Genomic DNA, 23140 nt, shown 5'->3' with positions numbered 1-23140 from the left:
CAATATCCCCGCAATGTTTGTGTGTTTAGATTTAACGTGCTTTTTTTTTTTTTTTTTTTTAGCACAGTCAACATTTTAGTGTGTTAAATTTAAAAACTCATTTGTTTTCTTTGGCGTTTTCTTAATGAATAAGTTTTTTAATATTTGTTGGGTTGTCAGTGTCATCTTTGATTTAGTGGTTTTATTTTATTTATATGTTGGTGCGTATGTATGTTATTTTGCATGTATGTTAATGATTTGTTAAATGTTGCATAGTTGAGTGGTATACTTGATTTTAACGTACAGCACTTTGGTTGACACACGTTGTCTTTTAAATGTGCTATAGAAATAAAGGTGACGACTTAAATTCCCTTCTCCTGACAGGTTATGTGTTTTTAAAAATAACCCCTCGGCTGCATTTTGACACAACCCTACTATTATTAATACTCATGATAAACATGAATTTAAACGAAACTGTAATTTAAACACAAAATTAATTAACACACACCATTGTATTTAAAACACTTTTAATGAAGACTATTTTAATTGATATAAAGGGTTGAATTCACAAGATATTCTTAGAAAGCTTTAATTGTTTTGTGGGTAAGGTACTGGACTAGTAAACAGAAGGTTGTCATCACCAAGTTGACACTGTTGGGTCCCTGAGCAAGTCCCTTAACCCTCGATTGCTCATCGTGTTCAGCTCATTGTGTAAGTCGCTTTGGATGAAAAAAAAAGCAAAGTTAAGTTTTATGTCAAATAAATGTATGCGTTTAGATCTTAATTGTAAGTGAAGCACTGTAAGGGTTCTGCTTTTCTTGCTTTAACCATAGATTAATTTATTTATTAACCTACAAAAAACATTTATTTAAGTTAAAAGGTGTTGACTCAGACAAGAAGCCTCATGTAGGAAGCCTACTATAAAATCCTTAAGAAAAATGCACACACACACCATGCTTCACATGCGAACTATGCAGCTTTTACTCAAATATAGTATTTAATATTTACAAATGCACATATGCATTACTTTTGCTGACTGTAGATTTCTTGTTTCTTAATTTTTAAGAATGTAAATTTTATACTGCTACTATTTTTTTACTGTTGCTACTACTTGTATTGGAGAGATGCCATACAAAATGTCACTGTACCTGTGTGTATAGTGACAATAAAGATTCTATTCTATTCTACAGGGTAAGTCATATACGTTTCCATACAAAACATTTTTATTTATATAATATGCTCTACATGACTGCCATTGTTTTGAAAACACATTTCAGTACGTGTCCGCCACTGCTGATGAACACGTATTAGCACAGCTGGAGTTATACTTGTAATTGCGTTGGTGATACATTCCTTAAGATGATTTATGTTTCGTATCTTTTCCTGATACACCATGCGACTGCTTCCTGACCCGGCCATCAGTACGATTTCAATTCGTTGCTCTTTATTCAAACGCATTTAGGGTATCTGAAATATAAAAAAGTAAAATGTTAAAAACCATATGTATGGAAACTTATGGCACACCTTGTATTCGATTCTATTCCTATATGTACGTCAGCTAAGCTGTGATTTAATTAGTACAGCCAGAGACAAAGCCATGTATTTTGTTAGACAATTTTCCAGTCGGTCAGGTTTATACACGATTTATTCATGTGTTTGGGCATGCAGGGGTGAGCATTTAATCCGAGTCTGTAAATAACTGCACTGCGTTTATATGCGTAGTTTTGAACACAATAATACGATTATTGCAACCATTCAGTTTTGAGCAAATTTGACATGAATGTCTAAAGATGCACTTTATATTCTCTAATTATAAAACGGATAGTTCCGGTCCTAAAATCTGATTGGTTGAGCCGCTTTCGAAGCCGTTGTATAATAAAGCAATAAGCCACGAGAGGCCGTGCGTTACTGTGATTTTAGCACGGGGATGCACTTCTTTCCCCGTGCTAAAATCATAGCAGTAACGCACGGTCTCGAGTGGCTTATTGCTTTTATAAAACGGCGGTCAACATAAAATACAATAAATACAACAATGTTTAATTCATAAATGTATTTACTGTGTATAAACTTACAATAAAGCATTCTTCGATTAACAGTGTTGCTAGGCAACATGAGGGCGAAAATAACATTAACTTTTTCTTTTCAGTGGCGTATTAATATGGAATGATGTGAGGTGGTCCTAGGTGTGCGTTTATCGGGGATTTCGAACGCGGCTGAGCCAATCAGATTTTAGGACCGGAACTATCCGTTTTATAATCCCCGATATACGCACACCTATGACCACTTCAAATCATTCCATATTAATACGCCACTGAAAAGAACAAGTACAAACTTGGTTGAACACTATTTTAAGACATGTACTATACATGAAAATGTCCAGATTAATATAAACAGTAATCCTGATCATTAAGCGGGTGTTTCGTTCAAGAAATAGTGTAATAGAGTTTGTGGAGGAATGTTTATTGCGAATGTTATATTCGCCCTCATGTCGCCTAGCAACACTGCTAACGGACTACCTGATTTCGCGGAGGAATGCTTTTTGTAAGTGTTTTTGTAAATAAAAACATTAATTGTAAATTTATAAAAAATTATAAATTGAACATTGTTGTATTTTATTATATTTTATGTTGACTGCCGTTTTATAAAAACAATAAGCCATCAAAGACCGTGCGTTACTGCTATGATTTTATCACGGGAAAGATGTTTTAGACCTTTAAACATTCTTCCCTGTGATAAAATCGCAGTAACGCACGGTCTTTGATGGCTTATTGCTTTAATTTACACCAGTCAGTAATATGACCTATCAGTTTTACAGCGTAGTAAAGCTGTTACTTTTATTAAACTCCAGTAATGTTTACACGATGTTTTACTATCAGTGCTAACTGGCGTTGATTTAACATTTGATATTAGTAGTAAAACCACAGACGACTGTAAAAGAACTGTTTAAACCCTTTTACTGTTTAAAATGAGAAAACAGCGTTTTTGTTTCAAATTCTTTAAACTTCGGCTCTGATCATTTAGCTTGTAGCGGAGGGGGATTATACCCGCCAAAGGAAACACTGGTGAGGCGACAATCAGTGGAGTGTCGTATTCCGGTTAGAGAACACAAAACAGAGAGAGGTTCCTTATTAAATTGTTCCTTTATTTGTTGTTTAAATGTCTTGTAAAAGCTGTGCCAAATATGCTGGGTTTCATTGGCTATTCACAGATGCTGTGGTTGTTATGCTGGGGGTTACAAGCTGAATGGCGAGCTGTGCTAAATAAGCTGGGTTCAAAAAGCTGTGGTCTGCAAGGAAACAGCAATATATAAACACATTAATAGAAAAGCATTTATAGCTAATACACCAAGTATAATCTATTATTAACAAACTAATTGAGCTTTACCCAGCATACACTAAATATCATGCGTACTAAACCAAACATAACTTAATAAAGTTACAAATGGGCTGTCCCCGTAGATAATAATAATACTACTACCAATATTGTTAAAATAAGAATTAAATGTTCACGTTTTAATTTGTTTAAAAAGATCATGTTTTGTATGTTGTACTTCTAGATACAAATACCACAGAAACCCCGTTTTATGCTAAATGCACCTTATGTAACAAATGACAGTCATAATGAATGCATGGGGCGTAACAGGGGAGCAGGATTGGCTGCACTCACCAGGTCCAGGCACGTGCACAGATAGACCCCTAGTGGTGCTCAAGCACCTGCCCTTTTGCCCTAGATGAGAAAAGTGCCCTTTCTGCTGGAACCCATTTTTTTCTACATTCAGCAATATTTAAAAATAAAAATTACCCTCGCTCTCATCAATTCCCCCCAAAAGTGTTTTGATATCTGAGGGGCATTTATTTGAATTCTTGTGAGAATTCTGCCCCGATCTGATCCGCGCCCTGCCCCTCCCTCCTCCTCCTCCTCCGGTTACACTCATGCAGTGCTGAGCTCCAGGCCAAACCTCTGCTACACACTTACTACAGACAGGTAATGACAGTGTTTCATACAAAGAGCCTCCATGCATAACACATAGCCTACATGTTCTGTACTCATGAGTCAGGAAATACGTGATTTCAAAGCCTTGTCCAGCTGTTTACTGATGTTTGTCATGTTTAATGAAGGGGGATGGGGACAAACTGCAGCAGACAGATAGACAGATAATTTAAAGACAGTTTTACTGTTTTACAAATTAGACAAGTTCACTAGTTTTGTTTCATTTAGGTTAAATGTATTTATTTAAAGAAATGTTAAAATGAAACCGCTGATCAAGCGCCAACTTCAGCTCACGCGTTAGGGAGCGTCATCAAACTAACAGAAAAACGTAGGAAGCATTTACTCTGCACTTATGACAGAGAAATAAATCCATTCAAATCTTTTAATATATTGATGGAATCATGTCAAACTATTTTTTATAAACACATATTAATGTTCCTCACAACCTACAAACCTTGTTTTATAGATAATGCCTTTATTTATTTATTTTTTTTAATTTAGAGTTAAGATCAATAAATCCATAATGTCAAACTATTTTTAATATACACTTATTAATGTTCCTCACAACCTACAAACTTTGTTTTATAAATACTGCTTTCATTTCAAGTCAAGTAGCTCTCACAGTAAAGTGTTGAAAATAGATACAAGCATACAATATTTTATAATTACGGCATCCTGGCCAAAACGCTGTGTAGGAAAAGTCACCTTTAGTCAAGGAGTTATTTTCATGCAAGCATTTATACTTCAACAGTTGAGGTTTACAAATGAGGAATAATTTACATTACAAACTAATACATGTAAGGCTAAATATAATGCTCTATGATATAGAACAGCACAAAAATGATGAATAAATAGGAAAATGTTATTTAGCTGTCTATTTGATTTTATTGGCATAATAATAGGCCCATTGTTAACATTAACTACCCAAAGTGGGTTTCTGATTTGAAATCAAAGGTAGGTTTTAAGTTGAACTACATGACAGTCTGGTGAGGTAAATTGATACTAGTAATGGTACATTATTAGTGTAATGCTTCAACTCAACAGTAAAATGAGGTATACTGTGTTCTCCCCTTTATGGAGATTCAGTAAGTCACTCTTGATTATTATGCACAACCTTGATTTATCTCATTTACACATTTTGCAGCACAATGCCAAGAAAAGAAAAGTTACAAAAGCAGAAAGAAAAGGAACTACAGCAAGCAGCTCAGGGTAGCAGCTTTCCTTTATCCTGGATTAGGCAAATCTACCAGTAAAGCAAATGAGGGAGATGTATCAGTATCAGATGTTTGGTTATTAAAAAGCGCACACAATATGGCTTGTTTTTGCCTGTTTTTCATTTATTTATGCAATTTAATAATTTGAATTATTTGATTAGATGTGTATTGATTGTGTTAACAAAATAAATATGTAAGTTAAATATTGTACTGTTTTTTTTTATTAACAATTCTGGCGATGGGTGCCCCTTTTTTTGGCTTGAGCACCTGCCCCCAAAAATGTCTGTGCACGTGCCTGACCAGGTCGTTATTATTATATTACAATATTGTAGCGGCGTTATGTGAGTGACTTTCAGCTCAGCCAATCAGCATGCAGCACCTGGTTTATATACGTGAGTTCGGACGTTCTGCAGTTAGTTTATGAGACTCGCCTTTTGGCCCCAGCATGGAAGTTCGGGTTCTGGGACTAAGCAGTCTAAAGTGTTGTAATGCTTATTGAAGTCCTGACTAAACAGTTAAAGTGAAATCTACCTTGTCGTGTGTCTTTATTCCCACACCTCCACCACCGCACGCAACAAAAGACCCGTAGCATCCCCACCGGACAGCGACTAGGTGAACCGATCCTCTAGCAAGTGGCTAATGCACAGCAACTGGGGCCCATGAGCTTCTAGTTACACCACTGAATGAATGTAAATAAACTCACAAGAGGTTTTAAAAGACTGTTAAGCAATAACTATTATCAAAATGATAAATAACCCATATTACAAAGCTAACTGTTGTTCATTTAATCATCTACAGTACATGTAATGAAATGTTGGGAAAATCTCTTTAATGTGGCCGGTGATAGCTTAGTGGTTAAGGTACTGGTCTAGTAAACAGAAGGTTGCCGGTTCAAGCCCCGCCACCACCAAGTTGCCACTGTTGGGTCCCTGAGCAAGGCCCTTAACCCTCAATTGCTTATCGTGTTCTGCTCATTGTGTAAGTCGCTTTGGATAAAAGCGTCTGCTAAATGCTGAAAATGTAAATGAACCGTGTTAAATAAAGCAACTCGAGACCGTGCATTACTGCGATTTTTATCACGGGGAAGGTTGTTTTCTCATATAGTCAGTTTCCCAAATCTTTTAGGCATATATGACGCATTGCATGTTTTTCCACTATTTTTCCACAAATACAGTTTAAGTGACAGTTTAAATGACATACCGACGCTATAACGTTACCTTTTCATGCATGCCAGAGCTGTGGCTACAGTCAATAATCATTATAACAGCATAGCATGGGAACACAGTTATGCAAAGCTAGTGGGTGAAATGGACCTATGTTTATTTACATCTGTTATTTTTATTGCAATGTATTTGCATTTATTATTATATATATATATAGGAATGATTTAAGTACTAATTAGGATGGTCAGACCGCCTTTATACTTTTTAATTCGGATGGTTTTATTATTGACGCGTGATTAATGTTGCTTGTGTTAAAAATACGAAGCATATATATATATATATATATATATATATATATATATATATATATATATATATATATATATATATATAGGAATGATTCAAGTATTAATTAGGAGGGTCTAGGAACTTGCCCGTGTTTAAGGTTTCATTATTGACGCGTGATTTGTGTTGCTTGCGTTAACCTCCAGCTCATTATAACTTTACCTTTTCATGCATGCCAGAGCTGTGGCTACGGTCTTAAAATAATGATTATAACAGCATAACATGGGATGGAATGGGCCTTTGTTTGTTTACACCTATTATTTATCTTGCAATGTATTTGCATTTATTATTATTTATTAGGGCTGTCACACGATTAAAATTTTTAATCGATATTAATCGCGATTAAAGAACAAAATTAATCGAGATTAATCTCGATTAAAATTTTTAATCGTGTGACAGCCCTAATATATATGTATTCATCTCAATTAATCGCAAACTAATAATTAAGCAAAATTTGAACAGTTATGCACATTGTTATTGCAAGAACGTGTTTACCAATAAAACATTCATAAAATATGATAAAATTATTAAATCTAAATTCATTGTAGAAAGCACATTATCTGACAAAAGTGAGGATCTTTTCCTGTTCATGACCCTGACACTGAAAACAGGTGCACCAACCATAATGTTTTGATCTAATATAAGGCATCAATAAAGCATCAAAACACAGATATGATTATTTCATAGATCTATTAAGAAAACCCTTTAATACTGTGTTTGTGCAGAAAGAATACTGGGAAATACTGTTCTAAATTACCATTTAAACATCTATAAATACCTGAAACAGTCAAGTTAGCAGACATTATCTATAAGTAATTGACTGTAGCTATATAAAAAAAGTGTTAATTAAAACAGTCCATGTAAACGCTTAGTCCATATAAATATCAGATACGAATGTGTTTTTAGAAAACTACAAACATCACAAATATAAATCATGTATATAACCATGTGATAGAATAACCTGAATGAACTGTAGAGATGAAACATCACGCAGAGTTTCACATTTTACCGGAGGGGGAGGAGGCGGAGCTACGCGGTTTTGATGGACAGCTCTAGCAGCCAATGGAAATACTCGTCACAGAGATCACGTGGTTTCATTCATCTTTTCATCAACACGTAAAAAAAGTGAAAACCGCTAAAAGTAGTTTATCATCGGACAGTTCATGCGCTTTACATCCTAATTCATCTGAAATACAGTTAATTACCACAGAGACACACATGTATGTGGCACAAACAGCCAAATAAAAATAGTTAGATTAAAAACTTAAATCTCGATTAATTTTTTTAATCGCGATTAAAATTTTAACGACAGCTCTATTATTTATATTTTAACATTGTGTGTGGGGTATATTCAGCATAACTAAATTTCCCTAAGCAGCGTGCACATTATACATAGATAGATAGATATATATAAATGAATGATTCAAGTATTAATTAGGAGGGTTATTCCCCTTTATGCTTGTGTTAAAAAAATGAAGCACCTCCAGCTCTTTCCCAAAACCAAAGGGTGAAAACAGATTAATTTACAGCAGGGGCGTAACTACAGGGACGGGGCAGGTGCACTCGGAGCCCTCCACGACATGTAAAAATTTGTTGAGGGGCCCCAAAATGTTTTTGTTTTTTTTTTGCTCTGGGGCCCATGAGCTCCTAGTTACGCCACTGATTTACAGCTACGAGTAAAGTAGCCTAACGACTCTTTGGATATTTTGGGAGGTGAAAATCAAATGGAAAAACAATCCACGCGGTCACGAAAATAAATCGTCTCACCGGATCAAACCTGGGTCGTAAGGGCGCATACCACCCATTTTATCAGCTGCCATCGTATCGCTAAAACAGAATTTCGTAACAATTCATAAATTTTGCTGAGCTTGTAAAAAGTAGAATAGAACAAGGTGTTTGAAGAGCTTGCAGGCTATGTCCGAATATGACATTTTAAATAGTTCGTTTGCGTAAAATAATAAATGGTTAAACATTCAGAGTTTATTACACTTACTGGTATAGTACGTCTTTTAACAGTGTGTCCACATTTAATGCGGATTTCTTTTAAATCGCTATAACTTTACCCGCGTTTTTTCAAATAAAAACGAAAGTAAAACTGAAGCCTTTTTGGTCCTTTTATAAATGTCATAATACTATATTATAATACTAATATAGTGCAGTTCGCATTTTTTAAACACTGAATAGCAAAAACGTGCAGTGCATTTAATGTTTTTATATTATATATGAACCACCTGAAGGTTAACCTCCTCGTATTACCTCACAAGATTTTACCCCTTCAGTACAGACAATGATCTGCTCTCCTCATTCACAAACCAACAAACAATTTAAACACTCACCTTAATGTGAATCACACGTGTTATCCATTTTTTTTGTTTAAGAAAAAAAAAGTAAAAAATAATAAAAGTGCAAAATGGGTGTGTAGTCCCCACACATTTGCTTAGATTTCAAGTTTCATTTTGTGCATGCCACGGGCGTAACTAGGGGGGGGGGGGGGGGGGGGGGGGGGGGGTTGCACGATCTTCTAGTTACGCAATTGAATGGAACTTCACACTGAACTTTACCTGTGACCGTGAACCAAACAGATCACACACACACACACACACACACACACACACACAGATAGTACAGCTGTACACTACAGTCACACTACAGTGCAGCAGATTATCTGAGCACAGTATCCGACCCTAAATTAAGAAACACCTTGACGAGGTACAGACTGAGCGCACACGACCTGGCCGTGGAGACGGGGCGACACACCCGGTCCTGGCTGCCCCGGGAGGAGAGGCTGTGCCAGCACTGCACTCTCAGTACAGTAGAGACGGAGCTGTGTAACAGACACAGCCAGGGCTGGACTGGGAACAAAATTCAGCCCTGGACTTTTTTCTTGACCAGCCCACTACAAGCACATTGCGCCACACATATCACCCCCTAATCAAATGTTAGATGATTGATATTAATAGTTTTCATCTATCTTACCACTAAAGTTAATAACTCACTATAATAAAAATTAAAATAATAAAAAAATAACTACAAACAAATATATATATATATATATATATATATATTTCCAACACTTTCCTTTGGGATTAATAGTTCTATCCATCTATCACACACATAAAATTTACAATTTCTTAAATGGTTCTATTGGATTTCCCCATCCTGTCTCATTAAACCGCAAGAAATAAAATTAAACCTTTCTTTCATTAAACCTTTAACACTGGTAAATATGCTTTTTTCGCACTTTTATTCACACGTGATTCATGTTTGTTCCAAATTAGTGCATTGCTCCGATGAGCAAAGAAATAAATACTTTATATGTTGACAAGGGAAATTAACCATGTGCGCTATGAACATAATCACTCTAAAAATGTCCTGAACAACTGCATTTTCCTTTCTGTATTACAGAGGACAAGATAGTGTTTACTTTTTCTGAGGAGCAGAGACTAATGGTACCGTCTCAAATTATATCCACCGCCCTATGTAGTGCACTATGTTGGACATGACATCATAGAACTTTTACAGAAATCGTCCTTAAAACGGCTGGTTTAAAGCCCCTGATATCCAACAGTAGCTTAGATAACTACTTATTAATCATTCAGTGACTGTTAAAAGAAATGTTTTGTACTGTTAGGCAGTACCCTAAGTAGGGCATAGGCGACATTTGAGATGGGCCCACAGTCTCTTCTTAAACGGCGTTACTAACGAAGCAGAGGCTCTGAACTCTAACTTTTCCTTTTCTGCTCTCTGGATATGCTGTAGTTCCTCACTGCCAAACAGGTTGTCCAGTTTCCTGCACTTTTCTGCATCTGCTTGCAGCTTTTTCTGTTTTTTATCACGGGCTTTTTCTGCGCCTCCTTTACGCTTTTTCAACCCTTTCTCTATCTCGCACTCATTCATAGTTTTTGTACTGGTGCTTGTGATTACGGTTTATCCTGGGGGAGGGACATTTCTGTGATTGGCCAATGGACATGCAGTGAGGATACTGTGGTGGGCCAATGCGCACTTCAGGATTATTATTCAGGAATATTTAAAACAGAATTTATTTTTCACTCTCTCAGCGGCCCACATACAGAGCGGCCCACCGGGAAAACTCCCGACCCTCCCGATGGCCAGTCCATCCCTGGACACAGCATACTGTGTCTTTAAGAGATAGCTAAACAGCCATATGTTATGTGTAGTAACATCTCTTGAGAGTTGAGAGTGTGGAAGGTGAAGGTAGTGCATGTGCGCTGTTGTGACAGAGCTAGCACTAACTAACTGCTCACCATATTTCAGTAACGCTACCATGGTGTTTATACTATGTTTCTTTTATGTGTAAAGGGAATCTTAGTAGCCGTTTGGCCTGGCTTTGTATGGTCACTGCAGTAATAATGAGCCATTTATTGGAGCATCTACAGTTGTGCCTGTGTGCTGTGTGTGTGTTCGCCCGGTTCTCTGTGGCCATCCGGATCACCTGGTCTCTCACTCCGGGTAAGAAGCGTTATAACTTCATCACCCAATGTAACAACATCATCATCCCCACCTTCAGCTCCCTCCCAGACCCCGACAAAATGCCCCACCTACTGGGGGAGCACAGAGAGAGCTGCACACTAGCAGCACTCTATACACACACCTGTCACACACACACACACACACGCACACACACACACATACACAATCTGATTGTTATGACTGCCTCATTACTGTAAATATTATAATTTTATTGATATTATTTGCACTTAATATTTTATTAAATTTTATATTTTTGCACCTGTTGTAATTGTTTTGTATATATTTGTTCTTATTGTTATTTTTACTATTTATTTGTAACTGAGCTTTGGCAATGCGAATGTCCTTATGTCATGCAAATAAAGCTTCTTTTAAGTTTGAGTTGAGAGACGCAATTTTTCTGAAACTTAATGCAATGCAACCACAGTATGTCTCTTAATTGTATTTTTTTCTTTTTAAAATAAATAGTTTTTTGTTATTTAAGTGTTTGAATTAGGCCTACATTTAGCTACATTTGCAGGATCTCGTCACTCATTGGCTCCCGGAGATGAGCCCCCGCTAGGGCGGGATCTCGTCACTCATTGGCTCCCGGAGATGAGCCCGCTAGGGCGGGATCTCGTCACTCATTGGCTCCCAGAGATGAGCCCCCGCTAGGGCGGGATCTCGTCACTCATTGGCTCCCAGAGATGAGCCCCCGCTAGGGCGGGATCTCGTCACTCATTGGCTCCCAGAGATGAGCCCCCGCTAGGGCGGGATCTCGTCACTCATTGGCTCATTGGTACCCGCTCACCGAGTATATCCTACAGACATCCCTCGTCTACCTAATCCATCCTGCCTGACAAGTTCCAACTCCTCTGAAGGAGATGGGGTGTTGTCTAAATTTTTATTTAGCAAGCAGAAATCAGGAAAGGGTTTTGACAACTTTGTGATCTTGCAAACTTTAGAGGCAACTGCACTCCAAAAATGCTGGGCTGAAAACAACCCAACCTAGGTTATTTGGCAACCCAGTGCTGGGTAAATATTGGAGAGAACACACGCTGGGTTATTTTAACCCAACTTGTTGGGTCATGCAATTTAACCATTTAACTGTAAGGTTCTTTTTTACCCAATGCTGGGTTAATTTCACCATGAATGTTGTTTACTCCAATGCAATGTGTACTGATGCTGATATGTAAATAATAATAGTAATACTGCTGCTTTTACTGCTTCTAATAATAATAATAACAATAATAAACAGTCAGCACAAAGATGTTTTGTTTTTTTATTATTCAGAATTTAAAAACATATTAAATACGACAATGTATCTAGATACACAAAAAAATAAATTTGAAAATAAAAACAGACAAATAAATACATTATTTACACATATTTAAGTGTTACATATGTTACCTTGTTTACAGCCCTCTGATTATTTGTATATGCTTGGATAAGTGACGCTGCTATAAAGGATCATACAAACAGGAATGGATTCCACTGCATCATGTAGCAGACATCCCAAGTCTCCCGGAAGTTCTGGGAGTCTCCCGCATATACATAGCGGCTCCCTGATGCCCGCAAGCAGTGATGGCATAGTTACCTTTAAAAAGTAACTTAGTTACTTTATTGATTACTTGATTTTAAAAGTAACTAAGTTAGATTACAAGTTACTTTATTAGTTACATTCAGCTGCTGCCGTAATGCAACTGGAGCTGTGTAGGCAATTGAAGCGGAATAAGAAACAAGAAAGATAGCGGAAAACGGAGTCCTCTGTTCACAAGTGTAAGTAAGATAAATAAAATAAAATTTTTAGAGACAAATAAATAACAAAAAGACAAAAATTTTGGCGAGTGGGGTTTGTAATGAGTCTGTAACTATGGTGATATTACGTCATCACGTCCCCACGTGTAGTACGTAGCGGTGTTATTTGCATACTGCACACTTCTGTACTGAAAGTATGTACAGTACTTCTTTACCGGCCGAGTAGTGCATACTTCCTCCAATCTAGTGCATACTCTGTAAGTATGCGATTCCGGATGCAGCTCGTGACTTAATTGTCGCATAGGCCAGACGTCACTCTCCGAGACGCAAAAATAGTAACGCACAGTAACTTGGATAAGTAACTTTAATCTGATTACTGGATTGGCAATAGTAACGTGTTAGATTACTTGTTACTGAAAAATTTGGTTGACATCAGTGCCCGCAAGTCAGATAAAATCTCCCGGAATCTAGAACGAGCGGCCAAGAGCGTACACACACGTGCACGCAGCCGACACAGACTTCTTTCCCCAATCGCGTATTAAATCTGTTATCTGATATACAATCTCGCGCACTGTGTAGGGAACATAAATCAACTGTCTAATATATGTCTAGTGCACTATGTAGGGAACATATTTAATTATGTAATACACTATCTAGTGCACTATGTAAGGAACACAAATCCTCATCTAGTTATACTTTCTAGTGCACTATGTAGTAAACATGAATGCGTTATCTAATACACTATCTAGTGCACTATGTAGGGAACATATTTCCGTGATCTGATATACAATCTAGTGCGCTGTGTAGGGAACATAAACCAATTGTCTAATATACTGTCTAGTGCACTATGTAGGGAACATAAATCCGTTATCTGATATACAATCTAGTGCACTGTGTAGGGAACATAAATCGTCTAATATACTGTCTAGTGCACTATGTAGGGAACCTAAATCCGTTATCTGATATACAATTTAGTGCACTATGTAGGGAACATAATTAATTATGTAAAACACTATCTAGTGCACTAAGGAACACAAATCATATAGTTATACTTTCTAGTGCACTATGTAGTGAACATGAATGCGTTATCTAATACACTACCTAGTGCACTATGTAGGGAACATAAATTATTTGTCTAATTCACTATCTAGTGCACTACGTAGGGAACATACATTCATATCTAAAATACTATCTAGTGCACTATCTAGGGAACATAAATCCATTATCTGATATACAATTTAGTGCACTATGTAGGGAACCTAAATCCATTAACTAATACGCTACCTAAAGCATTATGTAAGAAACATAAGTCTAATATCTAGTACACTATACACAGTTTCTAGTGCACTATGTAGTGAACATGAATGCGTTATCTAATACACTACCTAGTGCACTATGTAGGGAACATATTTCCGTGATCTGATATACAAGCTAGTGCACTAAGTAAGGAACATAAATTCTTTTTTAATATACAATCTAGTGCACTATGTAGGGAACATAAATCTATTATCTTTTACACTATCTAGTGCACTATGTAGTACACATTAATGTGTTTGTGACACGAACAGTTAGCTTATGCCTAGTTCACACCAGAGCCGTAGATAGAGAGAGTTGCGACACTCCTTGATCTCGCCGCTACGCGGTCACGTGGTTCATGTAACCCTCAATAGTTCCAAACAAACCCGGCGCTGTCATGTTCTCAAATGGGACAGGCAGCAGTAAATGAAATATTAAACGGCAAATAATAAACATTTGTACAATTTCTGGGTATTTTCAACTGCGTTTACATTTACTGCATCTGCTTTAATGTCAATTTGGTATATAAAGTGGAAGATTGATGTTTATAATGACTTGTTAATAGGTCGTTCTTGTTAACACACAGTACATTATATTAGCATACATTACATAATGCGATATCCTTAAGTAGTAGAGACAATATACAGTATAGACATTAAAGTTTTTTATGTTTTGTTTTTTGCATAAACTAATCTCCCTTCACTTTCCTGAGGATTCATAATAATAATCATTTTTGCTAAACACTAAGTCATGTGCTGGATTCATAAGGTTTACCTGCACTGAATGAACAGATTGATAAACACATTACCGTACCAAAAACATTATAGTGCAGGTACATGAAAAAGCATTCATTCATCTCTTATTTCATGAGTGATTAATAATTGATTCCTACATGTAATACATTAATGAATTCATTATGAATATGCACTAGTTCATTTTGTCTAATGTAAGTGGTGGACAAGGTAGACAAACCATGTAGTTGAGTTAAAGTAGAGATATCCAAGGTAACATATTACTCCAGTAAAAGTAGTAGTAAAAGTAAAAATACTCTTTACCTCCACTAAAGTACTAAACTAAATTTACCTTCAAATGTACTTAAGTATGAAAGTAAAAGTATAATGATTTATTGTGGTTCTAATGTTTTATGATCATTTCTGTAACAAGACTCTTGATTAATCAACTCATTTTAGGTGAAAAGACTCGTGTGTCATTAATTAAGCTTAACTGACTAAGCTAAATTGGGTTATACCTATTAATTAAGATAAACATGTAACATTTAGTGCTGAGCAAATGCTAAACAATAACAGTATTAAGTATATTAATGACATTAAATTCATAATTTTTTTAAAACAAAGCAACATACAGCTAAAAATGTTTGATAAGTAGTGGAAATGAATGGGGCTCTATGGGTTGTTTGGAACTATACAGAGCTCCACAACCCGGAAGCTGGGCAGAAAAAATGTCCCGCCCCCTTTCCAACGGTTCCCTATGGGAGTGTCGCCACTCTGTTCTCTCTACCGCTCTGGTTCACACTACACGATTTTTGCCCTGATTTTCGCTCGGCGACTGGTCGGCGCTAGATTTGCCGGCTCGGGAGCAACTCAGCGTTTGCTGAGCGCTCTATATCGAGATTTCTAGCATGTCACATATCTGAATCTGAGTTGCACAACTGGCAATGAGTGCTTTGTCGAACAGCCAATGAGAACACAAGATGCGGTGTGAGGGGAAACGCAGGAGAGGTGTGTAAAAAGGTGGGACAGGGGCGTAATATAGTTTATATCAGAATACACCGGCACACACGTTTTACAGTATTTCTGACTTGATTATTCTCTACAAAACACCAACGCTGCATTGCAAAAATATTAATTAACCTCCAGCTTACTAAAGAACAATCCATACTGTTCGTGTTGCCAAATCCACTCAGATTCATTTATTTTTCCTCCTTGATTTTACGCTGCACATCAGCGCACAAACTTTGATCACTCGCTACTTGTTGACGTGCATTTTTGGACGTGGTATCATTAAAAAAAATGTAGTTTGGGAGATCAGAGAAGCTCGCCTGCGATTCCAGTTGGTGATAGATCGTGTAGTGTGAAACCCCCTTATTCCCGATTAGTCGTGTAGGGTGAAATGCACACCGACTGAAAGACTCCCAAGTGCAAAAGATCCAGTCATGTAGTGTGGTCCGGGCGTACCTCCCCAAAATGAGTTTTTGCAACTTGGGATGTCTGATGTTGGCTCCACACTGTTAAAAAATAGCAAAATAAGATATTAATAAACAAACTATGGTTAAAACATTGGAAATAAATAATAATGAATGTTACTGATATGGCGGTTTAACGTATATAACTCTTTTGCCCACGCTCACAAATGTTTCCCTGAGTTAAATTCCTATATCTGCTGTAGTTAGCTAAGTAAGCTAAAGCTAACTAATTAAACTAAACATATGGTTAGTAATATTTCAAACATATTTTATTATCATTTAAAATATTAAAATAAACTGAAAACACTTACCTCAATTAAGCTGCTGCAGCAAATCTCCAAACTGTGCTGTCATCAGGGTTGCCAAAATGCATGAAAATCACCCAAGCATACTCATGAAGAACATTATACTAATAAACTGCTGATATTTTACAGATAAGTTATTTTAATAATATAACATGGTCATGTGTCCAGATACTGTTGACTATATAGAGTGTTAAACAAAAACAAATGGGTTATGATTAATCTGCTGTTTAAAGGCTTTGACCAACAATACTGATAAAACATGATGGCACAATGATTTGGTGATATTAATGAAGTCGTGTGTGTAAATGTATGATTGTGGAACTAGATGATTAATTGTGGTTAATTGTTATTAGATTAGCACCTTTAATACCTTAAATAAGATTTTGAACACATCCCATTTTAGCCATAAATAAGCAGATCTGGACAATTAATAGATGGCAATATTGGTAAGCTGTTATTATGTATTATTTACTGTGTGCAGACATTCTAACACAGGAAGTGTTGTCTGTGATGCTATGCTGTTTTTTTCTCACTTATGAGTCATGCAGTGGCGTGATAGCTCTTTGATTTGTGAATGGTGGTGAGATGTGGGGTGACTATCAGGTGACTGTTTCTTTTTTTAATGGTTGTGTGAGGAGATGAAGAATTGAGGATGAAAGCTTACTATAACACCAAAAATATGTGGACACTTGTTGTGATTATTGAGTTTGGGTGTTTCAGCCACACCCATTGCTAGCAGGAGTATAAAACCAGTTATATAAAATAAAATACATCCTTCTAAATGTGTGACAACAGTATAGGGAACATTTGTTTCAGCAGTTATTAAAGGAATTGTTTGATAAGTTTAGTGTGGAGGAACTCCAGTGGAACACAATGAGTCTTGACCTTTCATCTACACCTTCAGCCTATTACCTTTGGAATAAACTGGATGGTCAATTGATGGTCTTGTCCAACATCAGTTCTTGACCTCACTAATGCATTTTTGACTAATAGGCACAAAATCCCACAGGCACTGCATTAGCTGTTTAAATCAGTGTCTTGGTAATCCACCAAAGTATCTACATAGAAACAGAGTTTTTAATAACCCAGTAAAACTACATTTTATGTGATGAAATTCAACCACTGTGTTGCATTACAGTATCTTTAATAGAATGAGCTTATTATTAAAGCAGAGCGAAGGTCCTGCGATGGAAAATCCCAGCTTTGAGCTCTGTGTGTGGGTGAATGTGCACGTGTTCTAAGAGTGGGGACAGCATGTCGAGGTGTGTGTGCATGTATGTGTGTAACTGAGTGTCAGTGCAGATATGAAAGTAATATATCTACTCTGCTAATAATTTGATATGGGTTATGAGGACCTATTTATTACTCAAACATGTTAAACCCAGCTATGTGGCTGTAAAGACAACCCAGCATAACTCAGAGTAAATCTATCAGTCCAAAATGATTTCAACTCAAGGGGACTTTACATAAAGCACTTCGATTAAAAATTTCAATTAATGCTAATTTTAAATATAAATTTACAGCATTTAGCTGGCATTCTTATCTGAAGCAACATATATAAATGCTTTGTGTTCTTCTCAGTAGCCATTTTATTACTTTCTGCTCATTTCCTGCACAATGGTAGGATGCATTATCCTTCTAAAGAGGCCACATTTATTGGTGTTTACCATGATGTTTAGGTAAGTGGCCCTTGTCAAATTACGATCCTCATCATCTTGCTGGTTTTCCCAGCAGAACATCAACTACAGTATTGCAATTTTAACAAACATACATGCTGTCCACATGATCCTGGAAAAAAGGGATTCAGTGGACCTGGCAACATTTCTTCTGCCACTGTAGGCATTGCTATTTAGGGGTGGTCATATTGTTTTGGCTTATCAGTGCATGTCAGTGTATGTATGTGTGTGTTTTTTCTCTGTGATGGACTGGTGACCATTCCAGGGTGTTTCCTAGGTTTTGCCCAGTGATTTGGACACACCTTAAACCTGAATTAATGGAAAATCGAAGGGGGATGGGGGTCTCTATTAATGCTTGTGGGTTTGGAATGGGATGTAAACATGTCTACAGTTTAAAGCCCTCTAAATGTGTGGCAACAGTATAGGGGTGGTTTGTTTCTGTTCCAGCATGGCTGTGCCCCTGTACACAATGGTTATTAAAGGAATTTGTTTGATGAGTTTAGTGTGCAGGAACTCCAGTGGAACACAATGATTCTTGACCTTTCATCTACATCTTTAGCCCATTGCCACGGGCACCTTCCAAAATCACAGGGAAACAAAAGCTGTTGAAGCCCAGGGTGTGCTAAAAGACATATTTTTAAAAACTGCACCATTCCGAATATGTATCATCAAATAAATAGATTGGTGACTAAATGTAAATGTTGACAAATTTATTTTTTAATAGGTTTATTCTTTTTTGATGGTAATGTACTTAGTCATAGCCACTTCAGTCAAAAAGATATTTGATGAAAGTCAATCCCAGTGTTGCATCATATAAAATGTGCTCTCTGAAATGCAGTGCTGAACTCTTGCAAACGGAAATTACATACATGGTTCAGGAAATAGATGGGGTATGTGTGCACGTGATTTAGGGATGGGGTGGAGTGACCAGTTAAATGGGTGTACACGTGTGTGTGTGTAAAAGAGTGTTAGTACAAAAATGAAGGAATACATTTACTATGCTAATGTAGCACTACTGTAGATGTTTATCAGTCAGGAAGTCTGCCAGCCATTTAGACACTACTGAGACAGCGATTCCATCAGTTTTCGCTTACTAAGCTAACACAGTTAGCCTCATGCTATTCAAACCAATAGGATGAGGTGGCACAATGCGCTAGCATGTCAAATAACATCTCCCTCCCTGTACCGAAAACGGTTAAATTCACTGACAAGCCCAAATTTGCAAGTAAATGACAATTGTACACGTTTATACAAATTAAAAATCAATAATAATTTATTTACGTTTGAAAATAACAAATTTTTTATTTTTCTGTGAGAAAGGTTATGCCGCACTGAATGCTGTGATTGCCTTCACCGTTAAGGCAGCATTTCTGAAGCTTAATGCAATACAACCACATTACGTCTCTTCCGTTTAGTAGTGTTTTTGTGTGTTAGCAGTACGAGGGATGCAGAGTGTAAGTTTTTTAATACATTTTAGACTGGGGTGACTCAAGATTTTGAAAACTTTTAAAGGGTGCCGTGACTGAAAAAAGGTTGAGAAACACTGTTCTACACCAACAGAAGACCAAATCAATCTTTACTCTATTCAGTCAAGAAAAGGCTTCCAAAACTTTAACATGTACTGTATGATTTTTGAAACTGAGATTTCTACTTCACATAGTAGGGTCAAATTTATTTTAAACAACACTGTCTTAACTGACCATTTTCACAAGGTTAGAGACCACACTAATTTTTTAATTATTTATGTTTCATGCAATTAAGCAGCAGGTGAGAAATACAGCTCAGCTAAAACCCTCTTAAATGGTAGTGAAGCTAATTGTAGTGTAAATTAGACTTTTAGTTGTCTGTTAATGACAGCTGAAGATGCAGCGGTTTAGACACCTAGGGTGTGTTCGAAAACCTAGTGAGCTGCCTTGCTGTCTTACTGTCTACATAGGCAGCTGCCCAAGTAAAGAGGATTCTAATAAGTCATTGACATATAAGGCAGGTTTTACGCTTACTAAGCTAACACAGTAAGCCTCATGCTATTCAAACCAATGCGAGGTGACACAATGCACTAGCATGTCAATTAACATCTCCCTCCTTGTACCGAAAATGGTTAAAATCACACTTGTGCAAATTTATACAATTTAAAAATCAATAATAATTTATGTACGTTTCTCTGCACTGTTTGCCATATTTTTTATTTTTCTGTGAGAAAAGTTGTGCCGCACTGAATGCTGTGATTGCCTTCACCGTTAAGGCAGCATCGGATGCTCCCTCATTATTCTGTCAAAATACCGTTCAGATTAAAGGTGATTTAGTAGGCAGCATTTTAAGGTGTCTAAGAATTTGAACAGCCTACTTCTCGGGAGCGCGCGTAGGATGACGTAAAATGCTGCCTGTCTATGTAAAGAGCTCACTAGGTTTCTGAACATGCCCCTAGAGAAAGTTTATTCCACCATTTGGGTGTCTACACAGAAATAGCTTGGTGCTTGTTTTTATTGAGTACATCTTTAAAAATAAATGTAACGAGTAAATGTGTTGCACTGCTATGCACATATTAGTGTATATAATATAATCATTGCTGTATATAATGTTGCACCATGAACTTAATTAAAATCAAAGTAGTTTCAGGAAGTTTTGTTGTATGTAGTTACCCCTACAAGATGGCAGGCAGCTCAGTCACATGATGGCTGCTTATTTCCTAAACCTGAGTGGTTAAAATGGATGCTGTGCAAAACTCTGTTGTTCACAGTAGTTACAGTCATGAGTAGAAAATGTCTTGATGCATAAGTATTTACTCCATGTGAAACCACAAATCCTTGTACTGTTATGGTCGTGACTTAAACAACAGCGTAAAAAACTAAAACAGAACCTTCTTTGTGACTCATACTCAGAGGTAAATATCCATGCTGTAGGTAAGCTTTATGCAACTACAGACGTGTCACAGCTCTATTACAATGAAAGGAAAAACTAACAACATTGTAGTTGCATAAATATGCACACCCTTAAACTAATACTTTGTTTTGGTTTTATGAAAGCATTCTTTTTTTGGATAGGAGTCTGGTATATCTTGACTTAGCAATCTTTGCCCACTCTACCTTACAAAAGCACTCCAAATCTGTCAGACTGTGAGGGTTGTCCTGCAGTCTCCTGCGGTCACCCCACAGATTTTCAACTGGATTTAGGTCTGGGCTCTGGACGGGCCATTCTAAAACGTATTGTGGTGAAGCCATTCTTTTAATCATGTGTAGAATTTTGGTCATGCTAAAAAGTGAAATTCTTCTACATCTTCAGCATTTTAGCCAATACATTTTCGGCATTTGGTAGTGAACATTACCTTACTCTAGTCAAAATAGATAACAGTCCAAGAATACAAATCTGCTAAAACCCTGTTAGAACCAAAGGTGGTCAGTACAGAGGTTGCGTGGTACAGAGCGGGGTTTTATTAGTAGAGGTTTTGTGTCAATATTGACAATTAGAATTGTTCATAATCATAATGTCCTCCACCTTGACTAAAGCCCCCATTCCAGCTGAAGAAAAAAACTGTCCCAAAACATAATGCTACCAACACCATGCTTCACTGAGTATGGTGTTTTTTTTTTTTGATGATGCAGTGTTGTGTTTTGCACATGCCATTTAAAATAACGAACAAAAAGTTCAACCTCTGACTCATCAGACTATAAGACATTTTCCCACATGTAGATTTTAGTTCAACCAGGCTTGGATGCTTTTCTTTTTAAGATAGGGCTTCTGTCTTGCCACCGTACCCCACAGCCCAGACATAGAAAGAATACGGGGGATTGTTGTCACATGTGGTACACAATCAGTACCTGCCAGAAATTCCTACAGCTTTTTAATGTTGCTGTAGGTCCCTCGGGGGCCTCCCAGTTTCAGATTTTTTCAGATTTTATCATCAATTTTGTGGGGACGTCCAGTTCTTGGTAATGTCACCGTCTATATTTACTCTACTTGTTGATGACTGTCTTCACTGTGGTTCCATCATCCATGGTATATGTAATGTTTTGGAATTTTTATACCCTTTTCCTGACTAATACCTTTCAACAATGAGATCCCTTTAATGATTTGTAAGCTCTTTATGGGCCGTGGCTTTTGCTGTAAGATGCAACTAAGTAAATGTCACTTAAATCCTACTAGATTAACTGAACCTTACATGGGGTTAATCGGAGTCTCTTTAATTGATGGCAGGTGTCATTTGCCACTATTTAACATGAGCTTTAATGTGATTGGTTCATTCTGAACACAGCCACATTACCAGTTATGGGAGGGTGTGTACAGTACAGTACTATCATGCAACCATGTTATTTTTTGTCCCAATCTAAACAATGTTAGTTTATCTGTGCGGTTGGATTGCACAGATAATAGGCCACATTAAAGAGGAAAAAATCTGGCAATTTATCAGGGTTACAGATCAGTAATCGTGCCGTGTGAGTCAGTAAAGAAATGAACAGACCAAGTAATAAATTTGACTCCACATCCCAAGCCAAAACATTTGCCTAAACTGTGTTAGAGGAAATCTGAGGTGAACCCCCAGTAATACCCTTTAACTACATATTTGCAAACAAGGTTCTAATGGGAAAACCCGTTCTTTCTTAAGAACATTAGGCCGGAGAAGATGCCTGAGGAGACCTTGATGTAAATTTTAAATCCTGGGCTTGATATCTGCCCAGGATTTAAAATTTACATCAAGGTCTCCTCAGGCAGATTATAATGATTCATTCTCATTTCACTAATAAGCTGT

The 23140-nt window shown here is 36.9% G+C and overlaps 1 long non-coding RNA gene across 2 annotated transcripts in view; it reads right to left on the bottom strand.

The window, feature by feature from the left end:
* Window positions 1–489: 489 nt before the first annotated feature.
* LOC134310977 (uncharacterized) overlaps window positions 490–23140 on the bottom strand; it is a 169392-nt gene continuing 146741 nt past the window's right edge. For both annotated transcript variants that reach the window (XR_010011358.1, XR_010011357.1), the window contains one exon: window positions 490–1446. This is a non-coding gene — a long non-coding RNA (uncharacterized LOC134310977). The remainder of the gene's footprint in view (window positions 1447–23140) is intronic.

Source organism: Trichomycterus rosablanca, chromosome 3 (assembly GCF_030014385.1).
Source record: "Trichomycterus rosablanca isolate fTriRos1 chromosome 3, fTriRos1.hap1, whole genome shotgun sequence".
NCBI lineage: Eukaryota > Metazoa > Chordata > Actinopteri > Siluriformes > Trichomycteridae > Trichomycterus > Trichomycterus rosablanca.
Note: the sequence above shows the minus strand (reverse complement) of the source record. Positions and strands in the feature narration are given on the sequence as shown.